Below are 8616 nucleotides of genomic sequence, written 5' to 3' on the forward strand. Positions count from 1 at the left end.
CAATTCCATCATCAGCATATCTCATTTTTGTTTACTGATTTATAGTCTTCAAAGCATCCTTCCTTCTAATATGATCCTTATAATAACCCTGTGAGGTAGGTGGGACAGGTAAATCACCCTCATTTTACAGGTGAAGAAACTGAGATAGAGAGGGGAAGTGTCTTACCCAAGGTAACTAAGTGGAAAATCTTGAATGGGGACTATATTCCCATGCTGGTTTTGTCAGTCTTTGATGATATTGTTAAAATGATTTAATTTTTCCATGCCTCTATTTTTCCACTTGAAAAAATTAAAAAAAACAGAGCTTCTAACTCCTTAGTTCTTCTGAAGTCACACAAACGTTTGTTGGAAGAGGCTTGGTGAGAGAATGTTTTTGAGCTCCTCATTAAAGATTCTTGAAGAAATGTATAAAGTTAGGGCACTTTCTGTTATATATAATTAATTAATTGCATGGCCTCCTAACTATATAATTAATTAATCAGTTATAGAATTTAATTATATGATTAATTATATAATTAATTGATTAGGTAAACTATATAATTAATCTACATAGGAATTAGGTGGTCAGTAGCAGAATATTTCTCCCTCTTCCTTTGCACTGTTCTCTGGGCACTCAAGTTGGCATGGGTCCCTAGTCTAGGACACTGTAACCCCTGAAAATATTTTCCTCTTCTAAGGTAAGCTGGCCAGAAGTTCTGTACACACCTGTGATTTCTGAAAGATGAAAATCCACAGAGAGTCAAAGCAGTCCTGGGGCAGCCATCATAGAATCATATAATCTACCTGGATGGGACCTTATGGGTTCTCTGGTCTAAGCCATATAAGTCCCATTTTCTTTTCTTTTCTTTTCTTTTCTTTTCTTTTCTTTTCTTTTCCTTTCTTCCTTCCTTCCTTCCTTCCTTCCTTCCTTCCTTCCTTCCTTCCTTCCTTCCTTCCTTCCTTCCTTCCTTCCTTCCTTCCTTCCTTCCTTCCTTCCTTCCTTTCTTTCTTTCTTTCTTTCTTTCTTTCTTTCTTTCTTTTTCTTTCTTTCTTCCTTCCTTCCTTCCTTTCTTTTTTTTTTGAACAACAATGAGGGTTAAGTGACTTGCCCAGGGTCACACAGCCAGTAAGTGTCAAGTGTCTGAGACCGAATTTGAACTCAGGTCCTCCTGAATCCAGGGCTGGTTCTTTTTCCACTGTGCCACCTAGCTGCCTCCATAAGTCCCATTTTCAATATCAGGGCCCCATGGTGCTGTTGCTTTGGGGCTGGCCACAAGAGACTTAGTTGGGGAATATTGGAAAAGGGAACAGTAGTCATCTCCAAAGTGTATATCCTTATTGTCCAGCCTGGCCTTTAAAGCCTAGCCATGATAGGTGGTAAGGTCAAGGTTGGGAAAAAGGGGAAAAAGTAGTAGGGTGCTGTTTCTGGAGAGGATTTTTCCCCCCAAAATCAGAGCAGTTGGACAGGGAGCCCCACTGGGTTAGCATAATAACTGACATTTATATGGTGCTTTACATACATTATCTCATTCAACCCTCAGCCAAACAACACACACTTATTAAGCACCAACTATGTGCTTATCTGGGTGTTGGAAATATGGAGATTAAAGAGAAATAGTATCTGCCCTTAAGGAACTTACATTTTTGCAAAAATCATGTGAGTCAAGTCAATAAGCATGTTCTAAGCACCTACTATGTGCTATTCCCATATAATAGATCAGCAGACAAAAGCTTGGAAACCATGGTTATAGAACTAGTACGTGTTCAAGGCAAGATTTGAATGAAGGTATTTCTGACTCTTTGTTCAGCATTCCAACCACTGTGCCAGCCTGCCTTTTTTTCCTTTAAGGATATTTGATTGTATTGGCATGGTACTTTCTGGTTTCTAGGGGCTCTGACATACTTGGTCTCATTTGATCCTCACTACCTATAGAATAGGTAACAATCAATCAATAAATATTTATTAAGTGCCTACTATGTGCCAAGCTCTGTGCTAAGTGATAGGCATACAAAAAGAGGTAAAAGACAATCCCTGCGGGGGGCAGCTAGGTGGCGCAGTGGATAAAGCACTGGTCCCGGATTCAGGAGGACCTGAGTTCAAATCCGGCCTCAGACACTTAACACTTACTGGCTGTGTGACCCTGGGCAAGTCACTTAACCCCAATTGCCTCACCAAAAAGAAAAAAAAAAAAAGACAATCCCTGCCTCCAAGAAGTTCACAATTTAATGGAGGCTGAGCCAGCAAGAAAAGAAAACATCTATGTACAAACAAGTAATATACAGGATAAATAGGAAACAACTGAAGGAAGACTCTTAATTAAGAATTAAGAGAGGTTGGAAAATATTTCCTGTAAAAGATGGGATTTTAGGGGCAGCTAGGTGGTTCAGTGGATAAAGTACTGACTTTGGATTCAGGAGGACCCAAGTTCAAATATGACTTCATACACTTGACACTTACTAGCTGTGTGACCCTGGGCAAATCACTTAACCCTCATTGCTCCACCAAAAAAAAAGGGGGGATTTTATTTGGGTCTTAAAGGAAGCCAGGGAAGCCAATGGGTGGAGTTGAGGAGGGAGAGTATTCCAAGAATGGGGGAGAGACAGAGAAAATACCTGAAGGAGTGATGGAGTGTCTTGCTTCTATTACAGCCAGTAAATCAATAAACCAGTTATTGGATCAAAGAGTAAATGGAAAGGTGTAAGAAGAATGGAAAGGTAGAAGACTAGGTTATGAGGGAATTTGAATGCCAAACAGAGTATCCTGTATTGGATCCTGGAAACAATAGAGAACCAATAGAGTTTATTGAGTGGGCGGTGTGGAGGCGTGGGGGTGGCATGGTCAGATCTGGAAAAATCACATTAGTGACTGAATGGAAGATGGATTGGAGTGGGAAGAGACTTGAAACAGGCAGATTAATCAGCAGGCTATTGATTACAAAAGTTTAGGCATGAGGGACTGCACCAGAGTGGTGGCAGCATCAGAGAAGAAAAGCAGGCAGAGTCAAGAGATGTTACAAAGGTGAAGTTGGCAGACTCTGGTAACATATTGGGTATGGAGGAATGAAAGATAGTGAGGAGTTGGGAGCCTGAGGGACCGAGAGGTAGCAGGGGGCAGGGGTAGGTGGAAAGATACCGAGTTCCATTTTGGATATGTCGAGTTTAAAATGTCTACTGAACACCCAGTTCAAGATGTCTTAAAAGCATTTAGAGATATGAGACTGGAGGTCAGCAGAGACATTGGGGCAGGAAAGGAAGATTTGAGAATAATCAGCATAGAGATGGTAATTAAATCCATGGGAGCTGATGAGATCACCAAATGAAATAGTACAGAGGAAGAAAAGAAGATGGACCAGGACAGGAATCTGTGGGACACCTACAGTTAGAGGGCGTAATCTGGAAGAGGATCCAGCAAAGGAGACTGAGGAGGGGTTGGATAGGTAGGAGGAAAACCAGGAGAGAGTAGCATCCCCAAAACCCAGCAAGGTGGGATAAGTGATCAGCCGTGTCAGATGCTGCAGAAAAGTTGAAGAGAATGAGGGTTGAGAAAAGGCCATTGGATTTGGCAGCTGGGAGATCACTGGTAACTGTAGAGAGTGTAATTTCAGTGGTATGGTCAGAAGCTGGATTGTGAGGGGCTAAGAGAATAAGAGAACAGAAAGTGGAGGCCCTATCTTAGATAGCCTTTTTGAGGAATTTAGCTACAAAGGGCTGAAGATATAGGACAATAGTAGGGATGGAGGATTCAAAGGGGGATTTAAAAAATTAGATTTTGGGGGTTACAGTTTAAGTTCCAAACTGTATCCCTCCTTCCCTCCTCAATCTGCATTAGAAAAAGCCACCATTTGACATAGATTTGTAAACATATGGAAAACCATACTATTTTTTAATCCGTGTATCAGTTCTTTCTCTGGAGGTGGATAGCATCTTTCTTCATAGGTCCTTTGTAATTTATTTGAGTATTTATAATACTCAGAATAACTTGGTTGTCCATAATGATTCTTTGAACAATGTTGGTGTTCCTGTATACAATGTTCTCTTGGTTCTGCTCATTCCACTTTTCATTATTTCATTCAAGTCTTTCCATGTTTTTCCAAAACCAACCAGCTCATCATTTCTTATAGCACAATGATATTCCATCACAATCACACACCACAGCTTGTTTATCCATTCCCCAATTGATGGGCAGCCCATCAATTTCCAGTTCTTTGCCACTGCAAAGAGAGCTGCTAAAATATTTTAGAACATAGAGGTTCTTTTCCTTTTTCCCTGATCACCTTGGGAAACAGACCTAATAGTGGTATTGCTGGATCAAAGTGTATACACAATTTTATAACTCTTTGGGCATAATTCCAGATTGTTCTCCAGAATGGTTGGATATATTCACAGTTCCATTAACAGTGTATTAATGTCCTAATTTTTCCACATCCCCTCCAACATTTGTCATTTCCCTTTTCTATCATTTTAGTCAATATGATAGATGTGAGATGGTATCTCAAAGTTGTTTTAATTTGAACTTCTCTAATTAATAATAATTTAAAGCATTTTTTCATATGAATATATATAATTTTGGTTTTTTTTTATTGAAAAAACCACTTATTTATATCTTTTGACCATTTATCAATTGGGGAATAAGTCATATCCTTACAAATTTGACAGGGTACTTTCTATGTTCGAGTTATGAGACCTTATCCAAGAAACTGTCTCTAAACCCCTCCTCCCCCAATTCTCTGCTTTCCTTCTAATCTTGGCTACATTGGTTTTATTTGGACAAAACCTTTTGACTTTAATGTAAGCATTTTACATCTCACAATGTTCTCTATCTCTTGTTTATTCATAAATTCTTCTCCTTTTCATAAGTCTGATAGGTAACGTGTTCCATGTTCTTCTAGTTTTCATCTTTTATATCTTGGTCATGTATCTATTTTGACTTTATCTTGGTAAATGGTGCAAAATATTGGTCTATACCTAGTTTCTGTCAGACTGCTTTCCAGTTTTCCCAATGATTTTTTTACCAAATAATATATTATTATTCCCAAAGCTTAATCTTCACATTTGTGAAACACAAGATTACTATAATAATTTACTACTATGTATTCAAGGGAGGATTTTTTGAGGATGGGGGAGACATGGACATATTTGTAGGAAGTAGAGAAGGAGCCACTAGGCAGAAAGAGGCTGAAGATAAGTGATAGAATGAGGATGAGAAAGGGGGAAATCTTCTGAAATGGGATAGAATGGGATTGATTAAGCAGGTAGAAGGGTTAGTCTCTATAAGAAGTGAGGCCACTTCATCCTGTGAAACAGGGATGAAAGAGAAGATAATGTCAGATGTCATCTGAATGATATGAGATGAGGAAGAGGGGAGAAGAGAAAAAACATAGAGAATAATATTAGTTTTTTTTTTCTGTAAAACATGAGGCAAGTTCTCAGCTGAGCCAGTGGGGGCAGGGGGAGCACAGGGGGTTTGAGGAGGGATGAAAATATTTGGAAGAACCACCAAGGAGAGTGAGATAGTGTGTTGTTAAAGGGGGTATATAGCAGGATTGCCTAGCAGCAGTGAGGGCTCAGTTCAGATTGTGTAACATAAACTGGTAGTGGACCCAATCAGAACAGTTGTGTGATATCAATCAGCAGCATGTGTATGATGGGAGGGAAGACAGCTAACCATTGACGACTAAGGCTTGGCAGGTTGTAATTGGTGAAATGATAAGGAATTAAAGAGAAGAGTAGAGTTGGACTTGTAGTAGCTTTCCAGTGTAGAGTTGAGTTGTTTCACCAAGGGGTCAAGATGGAGACAAAAGGAGAACATGGTTATTTCAGGGGAGATGGCGTTGGAAAGAATTGAGGGGTCAAAGGATTAGAGGTCAGAGTATGGATGGTTTTGTAAGGGAAAGAAGAGGGAGAGACAAGGGTTTTTCATAATTCTTGAATGTGGAGGAGGTACATTTGTATGTGGCTGAGGTTGGATGGAGGATTAACTCTTGGCAAGTGAGTTGGTTAAGGAACTGAATGGTTAGAGTATTTGAGGGACAGTCATTATGTATGTTGAGTCCTTCAGCATGAGAGTAGGAGTTAGAGAGGGGAGAAAAATTGTGAACCAAGAATTGAACTCATTGAAGAAGGAAGGGGAGAGACCTGTAGGTCTGTAGACAATAGCTAGCTACCAGAATCAAAGTCCCCTTTGGACAGATGAAGCTATTCTTTCCCAGGAGGCCACAGTAGGTCTTAGTTGCAGTTAGGTGATAGCCATTCTGCCTCGTGGGAGATGAGGCAAAGAGAGATGGCCTCCCAAGTTTAAATGACACACCATTTTGAAATACTAGGTCTGGTGAATAATGGTTGCCTCACCCTTCCCAGATAGCCTTGGATTTGGGCCTATCTGGGAGCCTGTGTGTGCGTGTGCGTGCGTGTGTGTGTGTGCGTGTGCGCTCGCACGCGCGTGCACGTGCATGTGCAGAAGGGAGATATGCTCCCAAGAGACTCTATTTCCTCATGGTTTCGGGAAACAAGTGGTGACTTTCTTCAGGTTGTCATCAATTACTCTGTGGCTCAGTCATAGGCTTCAGTAAGTAGGAAGGACTGTTGTCACCTTCTCTACATCCACCTTTTTTGCCTCCTAACTCCTCTCCCCTCCCTGCTACCAATCTCTGCCTAGGTTCAGCCTGGTGGCAAAAAAGGACCCTGATTAAAATCTGGAACACTTATTCTTCAGAGGGGACATCTAGACCCTCTGAGCAAGATCTACTCACAGAGGAAGCCTATGGAGTAAATGCCTTTTGTCTCATGTTCCTGCCAAACCTGGCATGCCCCTTCCCCTCAGGAAGCAAGGGAGGGTCAGACTCCATTTATGAGCAGGGCCAAATGGGGCACCTAAGGGGCACAGAGGAAAAATAGGAGACAGTCCTGAGACAGTTGGTAGAGTGTTGGAGATCCCAGCTCAGTGCCTGGGACACAATAGGCATTTAATAAATGCTTTTTGATTGATTGATTGATTGATGGCCAAGAAAGGAGAGGGATGGAAAGGAAACAGGAGTGACTGAAGCAGAGAGGTCTGTGGTGCACAAAGCAGACCTTTGTCACTCCAGAATGGACCAAAGGTGGACTTGTTTTAGCGTGGGGCCCTCTCCTCTCTCCTAGCTTTTGCTCAGCTATAAAGAAGAGGGTGAAGGAGTGGAGGAGGGGGGAGGCAGAGAGGGTGGAGGAGCGAGACAAGCTGCTGAGTGTTTTCCTGCTGGGGCCTGCTGATGGGAGCTACTTTGGAGAGGGGCAGGATGTGTCCAGAGCCTAGTGTTTCCTGCCTGATAAGGCAGCCCCTCCCACTGGATCCATGGTCTTAGGGCCTACCTTCAAGGGGAGAGCTGATCTGAGGGAAGGGGCCAGCCAAGGAGAAAAATAACAGCTCCAGATAATGCGGCTGCTCCCAAGCTTTCCTCCCTCCACCCAGCCTCTGCCCCTGTCCCCAGGCTCAGTCTTGGAGCAGGAAACAGGGATATGACCAAAATATAATCAAAGCATCTCCTCCTTCAGGAGCACCATCCCCTTCCCCCATGACTGTAAAAACTCTCTGGATTTCAAAAACACCTCACCATTGGAGGACCCCCATAAAGCAGGGTCTGCTTTGGCCCATGGGGCAATCCGAATTTGTTTCTTCAATGGAATTCTTTGCTTTTAGAACCCTAAAGAATGGGTCTTTCTGCTGGGTCAATGTCAGAGAGTTCCCCTCTATAGCTCCTATGGGGGATTAGGAAGAGGTAGGGGACCAGAGGCATTTGAAGACATGGTGGGACAGGAATTTGTGGGCTAGAAATCTGGATAGGAGAACATGGGTCCAATGATGGCAGCCGGTTTTATGACAGGCCTACCACCATCATGTCTCCCACTGAGAAGGTTTCTGGAGCTGTTGCAGTAATGAAGAGCTGTGATCACTGGGTGACAGACTTCAGAGGGCTCAGGATCAGGGGGTAGAAGGACCTAGAATCAGGAAAACCTGAATTCAAATCCTGCCTCAGACACTAGTTTTATTATACTGGTCAAGTCACTTAATCTCTCAGCCTCTGTTTCTTCATCTGCAAAACAGAAACAATAATAAGCATCTATTTCACAGGGTTGTTGTCTGGATCAAATGACATAATGTATGTGAAGTGCTTTGCGAAACTTAAAGTGGTACAGAAATGTTAGTTATTATTATTGTTGCTATTATGATTATCGTTACCTGCCCTGTTCCTTTCTCCTAGCCCATTTTCTGAAAGTTGGGTCTTATAATTGTGTTCCCTTAGCTCTCTGATCTCTCCACTCATTCTGTCATAATCCTGTTTCATGGCAAACAGCACATAGCTGAGCACAAGAACCTTCAAGGGATCTCTGGTTGTGTGTGGACAGAGATCCAGTCTACCCATACAATCTGGGGAAGCAATTGCCTCTTGACCAGTGGCTATTAGCACTGTAGGTCTCAAAGTTCCCCTCTTGTATTATTTCACAAGTGAGTAGACATGGAATGGTGCTTAGAGGCATGTAGCTGATCTCCTTGTCTCCAGTGATTTTTCAAGAGATTTTTCCCCAAAGAAATCAATTCATTTCCAGGGATAGCTGAAGACGTGAACCTCTCCACCAACTTCTGGATGGGTGGGGCACCTGGGA

Source organism: Dromiciops gliroides, chromosome 2, assembly GCF_019393635.1.
Source record: "Dromiciops gliroides isolate mDroGli1 chromosome 2, mDroGli1.pri, whole genome shotgun sequence".
Taxonomy (NCBI): Eukaryota; Metazoa; Chordata; class Mammalia; order Microbiotheria; family Microbiotheriidae; genus Dromiciops; species Dromiciops gliroides.